At 32.3% G+C, this 20,446-nt stretch overlaps 1 pseudogene; it reads left to right on the top strand.

Moving 5' to 3' along the window:
• The window catches only part of LOC149201382 (PHD finger protein ALFIN-LIKE 2 pseudogene), a 41,430-nt pseudogene that overhangs the window by 13,194 nt on the left and 7,790 nt on the right, over window positions 1-20,446 (top strand).

Here is a 20,446-nt window from a genome sequence, read left to right on the forward strand (position 1 = left end):
ATTATCCTCTTCTCGTGAATGGGTGTGTGAACCATGACTTGCCCCAAGACCTATGATGTGCCATATCTAAATTATAGCATCATTATGTTGGATCACATCAAAGGAGATTCATATGGCTAGCATTCAATGGTGGCATCAAGAGATAGCTGAGATTATTTGTATATTTGAGAAGTAACCGTCGACGAGTTTAATGGACTTGTAGGTTTATCTTCTAATTCACTTAGTAGATGAGGTTGAATTAGTTCAAGTTATTTCTTATCATTGGATTTCCTTCTTAGAGAGGTGCATAAAGAAATTGAAAGGTTTTATTCAACAAAGGGAAGAACCCGAGGAGTATATAGCAAAGGGGTATTTATCATATGAGTCTTTATATTACGCCAGTGAGTATATCAAGAAGATCGACAACACACTAGGTGTGACAAATTGGGACGACAAAACGGATGAAGGCAAAAGAGAATGAGAGCTTCTCGAAATGAATGGAAAGAGGTGCATGATAAAGTGTAAGTGCAGGGTTGCCATTTTTCAAATTACTACACAATAACTATTCACATTGAACTTCATATTAATGCATATTTTGATCTCATATGTGTGTGTGTGTGTACATGTGTTGGTTTGATTTCATCAACGAATTAAAAAATTGAAGCCAACAAAAATTTCATTCTTTACAAGATGGAAGTGACACAACTGTGGGTTGCATTATATGAAAAGAAGAGGACAAAATGGGACAGTGACAGGAAATAACTCAAATGGTTGAATGGTAGAATAATGCCTTATCATGATCATTCAAAATAAAGTATGAAATGACATGCCCTAAGACTTGGGTTGTTGATGAAGTGAGTGTGAAATACGGTGCAACTAGTCATTACTCATGTGCTGAAGAGGATGCACTAAAAATAGGGATTGGATATAGTAACTCAGTAATTATAATATATTTTTGTATAGATTTAACTTCATATTGAACCTTTGAATTGTATCATCTATATATATTTTATATTTTTGATTATGTACGTGTTGTTAAAAACATGACACTGTTATTTTTAACCTTTTTTATAGGTTCATTTGTTCTCATCTATGTGGGAATATGGTCATAATTTTCATACGGAGGATGTTGATGATGGATGCATGTCACAAGAATTTGGAGTGGAAATTGAGTTCGACCAATCTAGTCGTGCTAACCACCATGATCAAAACCCAATGCAAGGGACACTAGGTTACATTGGAAAGATACAAGAGATCTTTCAAGTGGACTTCTCTTCATTCCAATGTGTTATTTTTAGGTTGAAGTGGTGGGACACCCTTGATTGCAATAATGTAATGGAATATTGTGATAGTGGGTTGATATCTATCAACTCTAGAAATATGTTTCATGAAGCTAGGGAGCCTTATGTTTTTCTAAAACACTACAACGAGGAGTTGTTTTACCCACATGTGTTAGATAAGGATTGGTGGTTCCTATTAAGACATGACCATAGATCAAATTTTTTTGAGAAAGATAGTGTTATCATGCCAAGTGTCAAGGAAGATAATCAAGGTGATGATAATGGAGAGTGATATGTACACGTGTTATTTCATTAATTATACTATTTTTGTATGCTTTTGTTTTCATTATTTTGTTAAGTATTTCCAATTTCTTCTCCTCTCTCCGTTGACATCTCTACTACATGATTGACATATAAAATACATTGGCCTCATACATAAAATACTATTTTTATTAAATGAAAATTGTATGTATTAACATGGAAACATAAACTTTAACTTAAAAAAAAAATCATCGGTGTGCCAAAAACATAGTTATGCACCGGATCTATTGTGCTTTCAAACACAACTACACTGTAGATGGTGCACACTTACCTATGACACACCACAATTGGTTCACAAATTTAAATTTTCATAGCGGTGCATCATACTTATCTACTGGTGCGAACGTATAACATTTTTGCACTAGGATGGAATGTTCACGTTGTCTAACACGCAGATATATAACTATGTTTTTAAATATTATTTAGGTGATGCATTGGGTAAATATGATAGCGTTGGTGTGATTAAAACATACCAGGCGCCCCACATTTGTGATGGTGATTAAGAGGCATTTGTTTGAGTTTCAAATAGACATGGTTATGCATTATTTTTTTCTGTTTAGATTATGTAAAATAAATATCTATTTTTTTATGTATTTGTAACTAAATTATTTAAAGTAGACATGTCTTTATCATTGTAAACATGATGTAATATTAGCTAGGAGAAAGGTGAAAAAAATGAATTTTAGTGAATATATCGTTGTAATTTAATTTGTATTATTTAAAATGTATTATCTAACTCATATTTATTATTAAAAAGAGCTAAATTTGAACCAATATAATAGAAAATAAGAAACCAAAATAGTATCAAAATGTTATATCTTTATCACTATAAAAATGTTTACTTGCCTCTTTAAGAGAGAAATTCCAATAGAGAAAACCCCCAACTATGAGTAACTTTATCATAAACCTTATTTTAGATTTCTTCATCCTCATGTTTGGAGAGACAATTTTTTAATTTAAATTGGTAAGAGTTTCTATAAATATTAAATTTAAATTTCTTGAAAATCTCGTAACTTTAGTAATAAAATAAATTTTATAAAAGTATAATTTTTTAAGTTGTATTAAATCTAATTAATTGGTCTGAGAGGTGCTCTATAGCTCAGTGTGGGAGAGATGTTGTCACATAATGTTACATTAAAAATAGTAAAATAATAATTGAAATTAACAAATTAAAAATAGTAATAAGGAAAGAAATTAATGTTGGCCATAATTACAATAATTCAATTTACACCTTAATCTTATATAACTTTATATAGAGATATAATGTAATCGAAAGTAAAAAAAATAATTTAGCTTTTGTTATGAGGAATAAATGAAATGAGTAAAAAAATATAATTTACTTTTTACTACAAGGAAAAAATGTAATTTTTTCACATCACAAGAAATAGTATTATTGATATTACATTATGTGTAATTCATACTATGTTCCATTTACATGTGCTATTTAAAAAAATATATTGACAACAGAAAATATTTCACTAACAACCATAAGTAAAATATTTCAATGTGGATATTAAATAATTTTTTTTATAGATACTTTATATAGAGAAAATTAAATTAATTTAAATTAATTTTATTATTATATATTTTCACTTTAGTGAGAAAGAGTGAGAGAATTCTCACTCCATTAATAGTTGCTTTCTAATGCAATATATGAAGGATATTTGTAAAATGTTCAACCTTTAATATGGATTTTATATGTAATATTAATTTAGAAAATATTAATGATAAAAATAATTATATGTATAGATAGAGAAAAAAAATATTAGGGGGACATATTTTAACTTTTTAATAGGGAGAAGATGAATTATAAATAAAATATTTCAATGCCCACTACATAAATATTAATATACCTATCTAGATCTATGAAGTGCCTAGAGGGATCAAATGTATTTTCACTCAAAAATATGTTTAAATCTCAAGATATTTGATCCCTCTCGGCACTTGGTAGATCCAAAGTTAAGATGGATCTAGGCTGCAAGTTGTAAAAAAAATGGGACTTCAGTTTTTTTTTTTTAAATTTAACAATATATTGAATTTTATAAACCAATATTTAATTAATTAAATTCTATTTTTGAATAATTTTTTATTAGTAATTGTTTATATTAAAAATTGGAGTTACACATTTTAGTCTTTTTAAGAACCAACTAATTTTTTTTACCTTCACTTATTTTATCACTGTGAGTACTAAAATATTTTACTAATTTAGTTAAATTGAATATCAATGAATTATTTAAGAGATATAAAAATATTTATCATAATTTTACAACCATAGCCTCAACTATACTAAACATGTAATTTATAAAGATATCTTTGCATTTTTTTTAAAGTAAGTCGTTTTACATGCAATTTCATATATAAAAGTTTGATATAAATTCACTAATATATAATGTATAATAAACATTATTTCATAAAAAAAACATCATGACAATAATCATCTAACAAACATAAACATCATCTAAAATAGACATTCAAATTCACTACCATCATCTAATTATATACACTTTCATTGGCACATATAAACATGATTAGCTAGCACACAAATCTAATAATCTAACAGTGCATCATCATCGTGATAGCATCTAAGAAAACAAAAAGACTATAATATAACATCATCACCACACACATCCTCAAATTAATATAAATCTCATGTCAAATAAACGCTATGACTTACACATCTATCTGTAAGCACATTAAATAAACATATCTAACATGAATTAATGATATAGACATCAACGCCAACATATAAAATAAGTACATAAACATGAACAAAGTAAATGCACTATATATATATATATATATATATATACATACATACATACATACATACATACATACATACATACATACATACATACATACATACATACATATATATATATATATATATATAAGTCAAATAAGTGAAATAAAATATCTGATACAATAGACGCACTAGTGCCTACAACCTGGTCTTCTTTAGAAGATAATGGATGGTCAACTACTACATGATCAAGTATGTTTATCAAACTCAGCTTAGGTGGAGGCTGACTAAGAGGTGGTTGGTCTATAGTAGAAGGATGTGGCTCATCTATAGGAGAGGGTGGCTGGTCTGCAGTAGAAGGATGTGGTTGGTCTACAAGAGAAGGTTGCATGTCTTCTCTCATAGGAAAAACATACAACACATCCTCTAGCTCTTGAATCTTGACATCATGAGGTGAGTAACAAGCAAATATACTACCAAAAGGATCATTGAAACCCTGACAACCATGATCTGATTGTGTGGCATGACCACTAGAAGCATCATCATCACCCTCCTAATCATCATGATCATGATCATCACCCTTATCATCATGATCATGATCATCACCCTAATCAACATCAAGACCACCCTCATTATGTGATGGATGTGCTAGAGAATGATTCCCTACATCCCTCATCACTACTAGTGCCCTATTAGCTCCAATGACATGCCACATAAGAGATATCAAATCTTATGGACATGTTCTATAGAGATCCAAGAACTTCAGACCTGTGCTAACATATTGAGGCCTCATACTCTAGACTCCCTGTCAAACCAAAACTCTAATGAGTCTATCAAATTATTCCATCTGACATCGCATAACAGGCCTCTGCCCCAATATCCCCATGTCCCCTGGAGGATGTGCCTCACCCTCACCCTCTTGGGCCTTGCCCATCTCATCATCTCCTCTGACATATGTTGGGGGAGGATGCATGTCTGCATCGAATGTGTTGATGGCTATCAAATATATAGTATATAAAAATAATTAGACAATTTCATTAAACCATTTAATACAACAAGTTAAAGAATGTGCTAGAATAGATTTTATTTTTTATTCACTAAAACAAGAAAACTAAACTATGTTAATTTAAAGAAAACAATAATATTAGCTCTATCATCTCGAGGCTCATATGATATTAAGAATGTGTTAGGACACCCTCTTCAATCAATCCTTGTGTATGGATACCCCAACACAAAAAATGCATGATCATCCACTTTAGTTAGTAGCTCGAGTGCCTCATCTGAAATCCTAGCCAAAATCTCCAGCATGCCCCTCTTAAGCACCATCTACCCCCACATGTACATTTGAGCCTCAGTGATCAACCTAGGAGGGTGACGATAAAATATAGGCCTCGTCTCTACAAACCTTTCAAAAGATAAACAAAAAATCTTGGAAGCAAAAGGGAAGGTCTCCCTCCCCTATCTCAAGAACGCACAACATCTATCTAAAGTCGCGCAAAACTCCCTCAAAAAAATAGCAGGCCATCTAATGCAACATGGCACCTGAATCAAAGAATCAATATAATACAAAAGAGGGCAACTAATGTGCAACCCATCACCACAAGAATGTGAAATGGTGCTGACTAATATTGGGAGGCAGCTAGCCTCCTCTATAGCAAAAGGAAAAACCTGTAGTTGTTCACCACAAAATTAAAAATATGATGGATGGAAAGCATGAGGCCCAACATATCTCAGAGTGTATTCAAGTTGACTCTTAGTTACAACTCCTTGGGGGACATCAGTGAATGGGGGAAAATCCTCCCTTCTCTTTGATAGGCCAGTGATAAAGTAAATGTACTCCTCATTGGGCCTATACCACAACTCATGACCAACATGGAAATTCTACTACTAGACATTCCATGAGGGGATCATATGTGAAAATGGGATAGAGCACACCTGCATGGATGTACCCTCCTCATAGTACTTGAGGCGACCTAAATTCTTCAAGAGAACTTGGGTCTCTGCAGTAATACGGTGAGGGTATAAATCCTTCTCCCTTTCTAACGCCTGCCATGGTCAGACCATATTGTAGCCATGGTCAGACCATATTGTATGGGTCCACCTATTGCTGCTGCTCTGGTTGTTGCTCCTTTTGCTAACGTATTTGCTACATGATAGAAATATAAAATACGTCATCCTCATACATAAAAATACAATTTTTGTTTACTAAATGAAAGATGTAGTCATAACTATCGAAACATAGCTTTCGATAAAATAAAAATAAAAAAATTGCAAGTTGTAACAACCCCAAAATGAAATATACAAACTGATTACATCAATTATGCGATTTATAATCCACACACAACTATTCAAATAATTAGCATGCAATTTTGAAAAACATGAGAAGAGACAACTTACCCATAGCAATGATATTCCTTACTTGTGATTTCAGAGTTGAACATTATTGGAATCTCGCTACTTTTGCCTGTAATTTCAAAGACTGAATATTTACAAGTTATATACATCTTATTCATATCTCTTGTTAAGGAATCTGTCAAGAAATTTGAATTTCCTGGAATCCACTCTACCTCAAATTCAAACTACTGAAACCAAATTTGCCAGGTTAAAATTCCGCCTTTTGCAATTTTCCTTGAAATCTTAGTAGACAAAAATATTTAAAGTTTCTGGAGTCTGTTCTTATTAAAAACTTTACTGGGGTGAGATATACCTCAAAATGCTGAATTCCATTAAAAATAGCTAACATTTCTTTTTCAGCTATGAAGTAATTCTTTTGACTTGTTGTAAATTCCCCAGAAGCATATCCACACAAATTTTCTTCGATTTCTCCCTCGTTGTTCTTCCTTTGCTCTAAAAGTACAACTGCCCAAAATTCAAGTGAAGCATCAGTTTGTAAAATAAGTAAACCATCACCTAGAGGTTAGAGCTTGGGTAAGTGCTAGCATTCTTCTTTGAGCTTCTTTACTGCTGCAGTAGTTTCTTCAGACCAACCTTGGTTGACGTGCCTTCTGATTGGGGTTGTTTTCTCTGACAAATTCAGGATGTATTTGTGGAGATAACTCAGTACTCCAAGAAATCTTTCAATTGTCATTTTGTCCTTCAATTCATCAGGAAATTGTGTTAACTTTGTTAGCACATGGGGCTGCATTTAAATAGCACCATTAACAACATTAATCCCCAAAAAATCAATGCTATCCTGAAATAAGGACATCTTTCTTTCTGACAGAACGATTCCATGTTTGTTAACCTCATCGAGAAAAATCTCTAAATGCTTTAAATGATTCTATACACCAAGACTATGTATCAAAATATCATCTATGTATGTGACTATAAAATCATATTTAGCAAAAATATAATCAATCCTTCTTTGAAAAAAGGCTGGAGCATTCTTCAGGCCGAACGGAACAACTTTCCATTGATAGAATCCTGTTGGGCATATGAAAGCTGTTTTGTGTCTGTCTTCTGGTTGGATCTGGATTTGGTAGTACCCAAACTTCATATCAAATTTGCTAAACACCTTACTGTGCTGAATCTTTTGCATAATCACTTCTGGTCTTGGCAATGGATAATTGAAATTCTGAGTGATGGCATTAAGAGGTTTATAATTAATAACCATTCTTGGCTTACCTCTTACAATCTCAGAATGATTTCTTACTAGAAATGCAGAGCATGCATAGTGAGATTCACTTTGCTCGATCAGCTGCATTTTCAGTAATTCTTGAATCTGATTCTTTATCTCTTGTTCGTCAGCTGGTGTACATGGAATCAACTTTCCCTTTACTCCATTGTCATGTAAGGTGACTATTTCTTGCATCGGACTTTCAGTTTCCCAAAATTGCTGTGGATTGTCCGAGCAACTCTTTAGAAGTCTCTGGTAGATATCTTTCTGCTCTGTAGACCAATTAGTGTCAATGCATGCTAACTGTTTTGTTTTATTTTCTACTCTAGCTTCATAAATTTGTAGGACTTCCTGCCAGTCATTTGAATCTTTTACCGGCTTTCTAGTTCCTACTCTTTTTTGACTATTCTCATGCCTAGCTTCAGAATTTGCAATACTCAATCTAGGTACTGATATAGCCTTTTTCTTCAAGTTTATTATCAGCTTGTCCTGGCTGATAGTTACTAGTAGCACAAAGTTTATGAATGGAATGCCTAACATCAAACTTGCTGAAGGGTCATAATGTTGAATTGCTGAGATTTTAATAATACTCCCCCCAACTTTTAAAGGAACATTGTCTACATAATGAGTGAGTTGAACAAATCCTCCAATTGTCTCTGACACCAGTATATTTTTTAATGGTTTCCACAAGGGTTTGAACAGAGATGGCCTAGCCAGATTGTTAGAACCTCCAATATCTACAAATGCATCTACAGAAATCCATTCACCTTTTACTTGTACTTGTACTGGAATATAAATCAGGCTATCTGTTTTAACAATCTTTTTTAACAAAGTATTTTGTTCTTCTCTAGTACCCTCTAGTTGTGGCATACTGGTTGATGGCGTTATTTTCTTTTCATACGGACATAAAGAATTAAATTGAGATACAGGTACTGCAGGTTGCTTACCTTTATCTCTGCTGACTGATGCTATGCTTTCTGATTCATCATCTGAATCATCTTCTGTCTCACTTGTCGATTCAAGAACTGAAGAACTTTCTATGTCACTGTAATGTTGTTCACTTGAATAATCTGAACAAGATGTACATACATTCATCTTTTGTACATTATCATTGTCATCTTCATCATCTGAAACTTCTGTAAGAATATATACATCAGAAATTTCATCATCTGACTCTACAACAGACCAGTCATCTTGAAACTCTTCAATATCTACACAAGCTTTGAGTTTACTAGATGATTTATGGGGGCACTTTCTAGCAAAGTGTCCTTCCTTTTTACAAATGAAACAACAATTGTTGTTTCTGGGCTTGTTCCTTTTCTTCAAAAATCTGTATTTTCTGAAAGGCCTCTTTGGGTTTGATATTCTTTTGAGTTTGTATTTACCATACCTTTTGGATTTGTTCCTTGCTTTAAAAGGGGTCCACGGCAATACCGATCTACAGACATCGGAACTTGGGGTGATGTCGTGTGCTTTCTTCTGCCAACATAGATATTTTACCTTTTCTGAAACTCTGAACAAAAGATCAACCCAATAGATTTGATCTAGAATTTTTAACTAAACTTCTAGATCTTTCATTATTAGATCTCCCAAATTGCCTGGTAATTTTGATAAAAATGCAATTTTTTGAGCGAGGTCATTAAAAAGATTAGCTTTAAAGACTTTAGCCATAAAATCTTTACCAAACTGATCTAAATACTTTAGATCTTTTAATTCCATACGGCTAAGGTCAGTTAAAAGCTGTTTTCTTTCATCTACTGGTTCTGGTACAAATTGAGTCTTTAGCAATATTTCTAATGTGGACAAACCAGCTTCCATGACTGCTCCTCTCTCGGCGTCTGATCCTCCCATCCACCAATCAAAAACAATTCCTGCCATCCTTTTTTCAGCTAGAATCATAATAGATATATTATCTAGTTTTGTAGTGACTTGCATCTGGTACAATGCTCCTATCCAAATTCTAATAGACTCTCATGGATTAGATGAGCTATCTAGATCTAGAATATAAACACTAGAATTTGTAGCAAACAAGTCTTCTTCGACTCTAGGATATTTTGTAGTTTCTTTTAGAATATGAGCTTTATTTTGATTATGGATGGATGGCATAATAAAAGATGGGAATCTTGTTGCAGCTTGTTCTAATGTCATGAATTCCTTTTTTGACTCAAAGGGTTTGTCTCTTTTGTATGTCTTTGAAGATTTTGTGTCACTGGTTAATTTACCAGTGCCTATGGAAGTTCCTTCTCCGGCACTAGATTGAGCTGCTTCTTTTTTATCTTCTTCATCTTCTTCTAAATCCTAATAGTTTGGAGCAGGCATATCTACATGAAACTTTGGGATCTTCTTGGTCTTCTTTTTCTGTTTCCTTCTTCTCTTTTCTTCCTTTTCTGCTCGTTGCTCTTCATATAACAACTTTAAGTTTTCATTTATCAGCTCAGCTTGTTTTCCTAAATCATTTAGAACATCTTCTGCATGAGAGCACCAGGTAGTCAAGTAGTTTCCTACCTGATAGACCTGATCCATATCATTTGGGTCTTGAGAATTATGTTCTAACAAGGGAGCACAATCTACTCTTGTAGAAGGTTGTCTAGTCTGAGATGAAGAAACACAAAACTTGGTTTTGGGTGGCCATTTCCCGCCTCTAACAAATCTTTTTTTAGCAAACTCATATTCTTCTATAGGTGGAAAAGTATGTACATGAGTCCTAAACATTTTATTGACTACAAAAAAGGGTTTTTCTTCAGGAATATACAATTGATTTTCAGACCGGGGTGTACTAGTGGAAGTAGAAGGTTGTTCTTCTGGTATAGTGAGCTGTCTATAAAAATATCTTCTTCCACTTTGGATTGAATTTTCGGCTGGTAATACATGTTTCTCTGGCAAGACTATGGGTTGTGGAATTCTAGGATGGTCTAAATTGGATATAATTTTTACACCACCATCCATAAGAGCCATTCTCTTAATTCTTTTATTTGCACTGTCAGAAGCCAAAGAATTATACTGGATATACCAGTCATTGGGTAGGGATTCCTTTTCATAATGCACGCCTTCAATTTGAGCATTTCCTATCCCAACTGTTACACAATCTTTCAACACCGGCTATTTTAACTTTGGATGAACTGTATTAGTAAGCTGGAAGGATGTCTGGACTATTACAGATAGGAATTCACTGTCATCTACCATGTTTAACCCTTGTACCCCTATCAAAGCTTTCCAACAATCTTTTATATGGACATCAGTCAAACTGATAGCATAGTCAGGAAATATTGTTCCATGCTGACAACCAGATGATAGGTTCCCCAAAATGGTTCCTATTCTAGCATGATCATATTCATTATGCCTTGTGTCAAATAACTCTGCTATGCAAGGAGTATTTAATCCATGTCTGAATAGAGGAGCTAAACCAATTCTAATTGCTCCAAAATGTAAGTAATGAAATCTTCCTTCCTTAGCATAATTTTTAAACTTTCTTATCTCATCCTCAGAAAATAAATTTAAACCGACTATCTGTACAAATGGACCTTTAATTCTGAGTTTGAGCTCTACTTATTTAAAATAATATTTCTTTGAGAGTTTGAACATGATAGGAATTGGATAGACTTCTTTTGTATCTAAAGCAGGAGGATTCCAGCTTCCAGGGTCTTCTACTTGTTCATGTTCATTTACGTCTGACTCAACAAATCTACTTTCTACTTCAGATATTGACCTTTTTTCAATGGTAGAAAAAGATCTCAAAAATCTAGCCATAGTGGACTGATACAATTCTATTCCAGAAATTGACCGAAGGAGCTTTTATCTACTCAACACTATGTAAAAGAAAGATGTCTTTCGAAGGCTTCCTGGCTTTCTTCAGATTCTGTCTATAGAATATATTTCGTCAAGGTAATAGTTCCAAGGAACGGGTTATGGCTCTGATACCAATTAATTTGCTATACTAAACAAAAATACAGAGACTGATTAATGATGAAGCTTTATGGCATCCAAGACTTACTTTTGATTAAAACAAAAATATAGAGACTGATTAATGATGAAGCTTTATGGCATGCAAGACTTACTTCTGATTAAAATCGTCGCTTCCCAAACAACAAGATCTGAAAACAGATATCCAATCCTCAGGCGACCATGCGCGAGTCTCCACATGACCTCTCTCCATGGGTCTTCACTCAAGCGCCTTACAGCTCAAACCTCTTTCGGATTACAAGAACTGTCCTCAGACAGGCAGCCTAGTAGGCTTCAATATTAATAAAAGCAGAAATTACACAAAGCTTATTACAACAGAGTGTCTCAGACTGAATGATCACAATAGAGCAAATGACTCGAATGATCAGGATGATCACAATGGTCTGCAGACCCTTTCTTATATAGACTCTCTAAGCATCTAATCCTATCTAACCAATGACATCAAAAGAAAATAATTGAGGGTCCTGTCGGTATCTTTTTCCACCGACGGTGTCTACTCAATATTTTCTGTACAAAGGAATCCTCTCACAACATGTGATCAACATTATCACATTGTTGACAAAGATTTTACCACGGGTCCATTAGTCTTCTAGTTTCCCAAAGGTCTTCTTCAGATGATCCGGGAGATGGTTCTTACTCATCTATGATCTGGCGGTGATGTCTTTTCATCAGTCGGTCATATTGTTCATCGATTCCTTCATTTGGATCTTGCGCGTCTGTCATTTAATCTTTTTCTTTCGGCTGCATTATTGTTGTCCAACGAGATGCTGCTGACGATGATTCTCCTTGGATGATATTCATTTTGATTTTATGGAGGCCCGGTTCTTGTGAGGTATACATCAATTCTTGCTTTTTTTCTTGCTTTTCCCATTTATTCAAAAAAGGAAGAGCACTTACTTCAATATCAAGAAACGAATCTTTAAAGGCATTCCGGGTTGCCGACGCTCTTTGTACTACCAACTCGATGCCATCTAAATATTCCCACTTAAAAACTTGGAACATATTTGTGGAGCTTTCAGTAGCGTGCTGAATCCATAATCGACAATTTTCGTTCAAAATATCTCTATGCTGCCATCCAAGTTCAAAGATTATTGAGGTACATATCCTTTTAGAAATCATTAAACTAACCAGATGGACGACATTATTATTCCAATTCGGAGATAAGACTGAAATGGTTACTAGTGCCTTCTGATTAATTGTGAACTTTAGGGCTTTAGGCTGTCCTTGTAATCCATCTAATTTATTTAAAATTTGCAACTTTTCTGTCAGTCTTAGATTTCCAAATTCATGGAACCATTCAGCATGCTGTTTAATTAATTCTTGGTTGTTACCAGTTTCAAAACTGCCAATCCTTTCATGACTAAAAACTTGGGTAAATGGATTTGGCTCTATATTATCTCTGATCCTTAAACTGTGAAAATCCCAGGGATAAGCAAATGTCTTTAAATACTGTGTCGTTCTTTGTATACACTGGGATACTCTGGTAACCTGAATCTTTCTGCATTCTCCTCCTTTGATCTCCCAATCTGCAAAGTTTTCAAAAATTTCATACTGAGGGAAAGTATCAGTAAGATGATAATTCTCATCAATTCTCTGGAGGAAAGAAGCTTCGAGCTCCTCAAAAATATCTGGAATTTTTAATGTCACCAAATATTTGATCATTTCTTCTGTCATGGGAATTTCTTCTAAATCTAAAATCTTAGCCCCTGTGAAAAGACTGAAGGCAAAATCAACTCCTCCTATGATCTGGTAATAATTCAAAATCATGAGTGTCCAGATAATTTCTTTTGTATAAACACTAGACCATAAGTCACATAAACTCCTAAAGAAGAGTTTTACCTTCATATTTGGTAAAGGAAAGATTTTTACTAAATTTTCATCTAGGCCTAGTGAGATGCCCACATTCTTTGATTGCCATGCCTGACACTTTCTGATCAATCATAATAAAGTTTTGGGGAAGACTCTCCACCCAATGATATGTTTAGCTGCACATAATCTTTCTATAGTCGGTCACTGTGAGTCCTCAATCAACGTACTATTGCCAAGGTTTCCTTTGCCTCTGAATACTCTTCTCAAGAGAAATTCCTAATCTCATCCCTCTCTCGTCCATTGAATAGAATAGAAAATTATAAAAATGGAAAGGGATTGGAAAGAGATATGCATGCACACATTCCATGTGTCAACATGTGAACTTTTATTTCTTTTTTAAAGTTTTACTTAATACAGTATTTCTTTTAATTTAACTCTTTCTTATTTTTTTTTTAACTTTTTGTTAACTATACTTATTTTTACTGTTTTTATAGTTATATATATATATATATATAGAATTCTGATTTATTATTTACTATTATTATATTATCTTTACTATTTATTATATTCTCTTTCTCCACATCTTGTATAAATAGTTAGTATCATCTTTACTTTGTTAAGTTGCATAGGCTAGGTAAATGCGTTAAGTGATGGTATAATATTTCACATCTAATAACCTTTCCTTAATGTCCATAATTAGCCATTTATTACCATTTCCTCCCCTTTAAGAGGTGACTTGCATAACCTTAACTATTTATGCACTCACTAATTCATACATCCATGCATTTCTCTCTATATTAAAATGAAAAACTATGTAAATATGAAAAGTGATTTATGATCTTATTATATACAACTTATATATATATATATATATATATATATATATGAAATTAAAATAATATATTAAAATATTCTTTTAAACAATCAAACATACCTTTTACTATCCATATTTTCAACATTCAATAAGAATCTAAAATTTTAAATTTTACTCTTTATTTCAATTTTTATTTTATTTTATTATTAAAAAAACCAAAACAACTGCAAATAACAATAATATTCATATTTTACCTCATTTGTGAATATTATTAATTCTTTAGTAACCTTAAAAATCTATCTAATTTAGATTAAAAATTATCTTAACATAATATTACCAAAATATATAATTATATTAAAACAAAATACATAATTATAAAAGACATACATTTAAATTATACATGGAATGAATTTAAATAACAACAGGCCCTTTCCATGATTTAATTAGTTAATATAATAATTAAGTACTACTTACAGTTATAGGCATATTACCAAGACATTATAGTATACCATATGAAATTTTGTAATAATAAATGTTTAAACAAATATTGGTACCCAATATTGCGTTTGCTATAACTTGGTTATTCTGATGGAGGGCTACATCCACGAACTCATCTTTTTTAATTTTCAACTTTTTTAAAAGTATTGATTAGAGAAAATCTCTAACGTGAAGTTTGACAAGATTCTGGGAAAATTCTCCACATGTCAGGATTGAATTTATACACATTAAAAACATTCCATTATTTATCATTAGATTGAAAAATAAATAAATACAATCCATTCCATTCCCACTTTGATGGTAGTAAAATGATAAAAAAGAAGTGATTTTCTGATAGTGATGTTTAAGCACTACAAAAATGGAGAAATTTTGATCTATAGTTATTCCCTTATTGAAATATTGATCCTTCTCGTGATGCATAACAACTGAAATTTACAACCCCGTTACAAACTGAAGCTAGATAAGCACTGAAGTTGAGGCCGAATAAGTACAAAAAAAATTGATACAATGGAGTGTGAGAATAGTATTTATTATTACCAGGATTTTGAATAGCAACATTGTGGATGGAAGGCACGCTAAGAGGTTCAAAGGGAAGGTAGCGGTGGTCACCACTACAATACTGGATATAAGGTTCACCATTGCAGAGCACCTTGGCCTTGAAGGTGATTTTGTTGTTGTTTTTATATGAAAATTGGAAAAAATTCCAAACACAAAAATTCGGAGTTGGTGATGAGATTTGTTTTTTTATTGTTTGTATTTTTCTATATTACGGACTTATGGGTAACACTTCAAAAGATTTGAACACGATTAAAATTTTTTGTAAATTGATTTCAAACACCAAAATTTTAGAGATCAAAATTAGTGATGAAACTTTATTTTTTAGTGCTTATATCTTCCTACATTAAAAGAAATAAATAAAAAACAAATACAATAACTGATCAAACTGAAGAGTGTTGTTCCCTCCGCATAAAAACAGGAAAATGTAGAGAAATGAATAAAAAACTCATGCAATCCTCATGTAATGGCTAATCCAAGTGAGCACTCATTCAAACACAAATAAAATTTAAATTCAATAAGGTTTTCACATAAACCTTAATTCTACATTGTCTCAAGTGAATTTTAAAATAATTAAAATATATTTTTAATTTTACGTTTTTATACTTTGAATTTTATATAATAGTTATGTTATTTTAAATAATTTGATTTTAGATATTATATATATATATTTCAAAAATTATATTTATTTTTCAATTTATTTTGACTATATGTTTTTCCAATTGGAGCAAAATTATTAATAAATTTGTTTAAATATTTTTTAATTGAACTTATACCTAAATATCATATAAATATTCCTTAATTAAACTTATACCTAAATGTCATATAGAGTTGAAACTTTTTTTGATACTATATGTGTAGTTACCATGTTCGAATTAGGATTCAAATTGGATTTGATAAAGAAAAAGTTTGATTGAAAAATTTACCTGGTGAAATTTTTTTGCCACAATAGTATGAAAATTGGTTTCTTTTTTAGTATTCCCTTCTAATTATTTCTATTAAAATTTGTGTTTTTTTATTTTATTTTATAAAATTTCCCTTTTTTAGCTTATTCATACAGATATTCTACTTGGTTTGTTAAAAATTGAAAAAATGAAAAATCATAGCAATAGGGACATTCCCTAAAGCGGTTTTAACTTAGCAATTGTTTTTTAATTATTTATGTTTTATATGAATAATGAAAAATAAGATTTATATTAGTAAGAGGGCTACAACTTAGTGATTGTGTTTTAAATATTCTTGTTTTGTATAAATAATGAAAAATCAAATTTAGGTTTGTAAGAGAGTCCATCATTATATTAAAAATAAAATTTATATGTTTTTTAATCAAATTTCATTTTCAATATAATCACATAAAACTAAAATTTATATAATTTTATAGTTTTATAGAAAACAATGATACCTCACTTTTGCTAAAAAAAAAAAAAAAAAAGAATAGAAAAAGAAAATGCATACTTAAGAGTAGGTGTCTTCCATGTAAGAAGATAATAAGTATGAGAAAATGGATTTATTGGTATAATACTTTGACTTAATTAATTGATGAATAAGTAACACCTTTAATGTTTTTCTTTACACCTCACCTTCTCCAAGACATTTGGCATGAATGGCTACAAAGCTCATACGAATACACTCCCTCATTTCACCGAGCTTCAAACTAGTCACGTAAATATCGAAAAGCATCTCAATACTCAAAATACGAATAGTATTTGATTAAAACTTTGGCCAAATTTAGTAACTATGACCATATGTAACAACCCAAAATTAAATATACAAATTAATTATTATATCAATTATCCGATTTATAATCAACAAACAACTATTCAGCAAATTAGTGTAGAATTTCGAGAAAACAAGAGCAGAGACAACTTACTAGTGATAATATCCCTTGTGATTTCGAATTTAAACGTTATTTGAATTCTGCTAACCGCAATAAATTTTTGGAGATCACTCTCCACCCAATCGTAGGCTATAATCTTTCTACAATGGTGACCCTCAAGCACTCAATCAACAAATACTACCAAGGTTTGTTTTTCCTCTCAACGCTCTTCTCTAGAAGAATGCCTAATCTCATCCCCTCTTGTCCATTAAATAGAACAAACAGTTCTAAAAATGGAAAGGGATTGTAAAAGGATCCACATGCACACATTCCATGTTTCAATATGTGAACTTTTATTTCTTTATTTTAAGTTTTTCTTAATACCATATTTATCTTAATTTAACTCTTTTTTTTTTTTAATTTATGCTAACTATACTTATTTTTTCTATTTTTATATATATTTATTTAGGACTATATTATATTATTTACTATTATTATATTATCTTCCTTATTTATTATTTATTTGATATTATTATATATTATTTATTTACTATTATTATATTTCATTTATTATTTAATATTATTTTATTTTTATGAGAATTTTTTTTCGGCGTAAATCATATGATAGAACATTTGTCGACGCGTTTTGAACCAACGAGTGTGGCTCATCGTCAGGACAAATTGAAGAACAAGATTATGGATGCTAGAAGCCTCAGTTCAATTATTTATTTTATTTTTATTATTATTGTTATTACAGTTCATTACACCAGTGCACTCAAAACATAGTCATGCACCAACGTTGGTGCGCTTTCAACTGTAATTGCACTCGTAATAGTGCACACATTAGTCTCAGAGACTACAAGTGTTTTAGAAATTTAATTTTTGATAGCAGTGCATCATACTTGTCCACTGGTGCTCGCATCACATCTTTTCCTACGCATTTATTTCTACAAAACACACCGCCACAATGATGATTTTTATGTTTATGCACCGAAACACTGGTGCTGATGCAAGCCAAACAAATCGAGTGCACCACACATCATTTTTTTTCAAAAGAAATAACGAATTCAACATAATTTGAAATTTTAATCGAGTAAAAAATAAAATTAGAAAGAAACATAGAAATTACCTGGACATTTGGTTGTCAGAGAGGCATTGTTTACATGTAATGGAGAAAAACGATTTTTCACATCATTTGAAAAAATTGGAAACTCAAAAAGTGAGCACAATATTGAAAGGTGGTGAGCAAGAAAAACACCAATATGAGGGTGCTTGCACATGGAATGTGTGGCACTGGTTCTTTAGATCTCTCCCACATTATAGACGGTAAAAATGAAAATTACGATTGGGAGGGTTTTTATATTTAACCCTCCTCCGGTGTGCATCTAAAAGCTCACTCGGGAAGGCTATATACAAAAGCACCGTGTTTTTTTATAATTTTAAAATTATATGGTGCTTTATCGAGACGTGCTGGGCTTTATGTTACCTGTAACGCATGAGTGATGTGGTTTTACAATAGTACTAATCTTTTTTTAGAAGTTAGAAACCGTTTATTGGTACACTTTATATGACACCTCAGGGCATTGTTATGCGTTTATTGCGTTGGGGCGTCATTTTCGAATAACACTGGTATGTTTTACTATATGAAGGATTTTGGTGCTAGAGAATATTCAAGCACGAGTCTGTTAGGGTATTTAGTGCACCGTGGTTTTTTATTTTTCAAAAAAAAAAACTCTACAGTGCACCATATTATATGCAGCTCTTGTGCATGTATTGATAAGAAAGCACCAATGCACTTTAGTAATTTAGACACACATTCGAAGAAACATCCACTTGCCCACCTCCACTACAAACAAATTTTTGGACTCTTTTTATAGGGGCATCCATAAAAACCTTCGCTTGCAGTTCTTTTCCTTGTAGTGTACTTGTTCTCTAATAAAATTGATTCTCATGTGGTGCATGTGGAGAGCGATATTTCCAGTGACTTGGATGGTGGAGACTTACGGACACCTCTAGCTTGAGTGCAAAGGTTCCAATAAATATTTTTTCTTCCAAAAATGAATAATGAGCATGTTTGGTGGGTGGTGCAACTTGGGGATCCCATGGTGCTTCTAGTTTTTGTTTTATGCAGGGAAATTATTATCCTCTTGGTCTACATATTATGGTGACATAGGTTGGTGGACATTGTGCCTATTTCTTTTTTTTTATCAAGTGAGAGTGGTAATTTCCATTAATCTAAACAAAATACATATTGTACACTACTTTGACAGAGCCTAGCACAGCAGCATTAGTTATGTAAAACTACAACAGACAACTGGGATATTAGAATCCTGAACCTAATTCCAAAGAGTGCAAAGAGTGCAAAGAATACAAAATGACACCCAATAACTGTATGCCCTCAGGGCATCGCTTTGTAAATCTAGCGAACTGTGACTTGCTTAATGAACCAGAAGGAGAAGATGAGAGAATACCCTCTCCAGCCACAGAAAACCAGAAGCCCATGAAGGTGGGCCAAAATATTTGAAGGCCCAAAACATAACCCAAACACATCTTTAACCTTCGAATATCTTTCAAACTTGAAGAATGTTTGATTCCACCCTCTACGATCCAACATCCATGAATGATACTAGGACGAAACCTTGTTCATATTATATTCCTATATACGGACCCGAAGATAATTATAAGCCACCACACTAAACAATTTCGGGTCCAATTGAAGAATTAACCTTTGATCAATTTCTCTGCCTGAAATCCTTATGATGGGGGAGCTATAAAGCGATGACTCCAACTTGCTTACTCATTAGCTTGACTTACAGACCCAAAGTATTACTAAGCCATCATACAATAAAATTTTGGGTCCGAAATGAGAGTTAACTATCATGTCGTTTACCTCCCAAAATCCATGGGATGAAAGAAATACTTGGCAATCTTGTCGACATGCACACCTTTCATAGTTTCTTTTGGACCCAAAGAGTAAATAGGTTCCGCTCTACAATATTTTGTGTCCGTTTGAAAATGTATCCTACGTGCATAATTCTACTTTAAATGTACATTC

This window comes from Pinus tabuliformis, chromosome 2_1, assembly GCF_031772625.1.
Source record: "Pinus tabuliformis cultivar Carrire ecotype Pingquan chromosome 2_1, CPIR1, whole genome shotgun sequence".
Lineage (NCBI taxonomy): Eukaryota > Viridiplantae > Streptophyta > Pinopsida > Pinales > Pinaceae > Pinus > Pinus tabuliformis.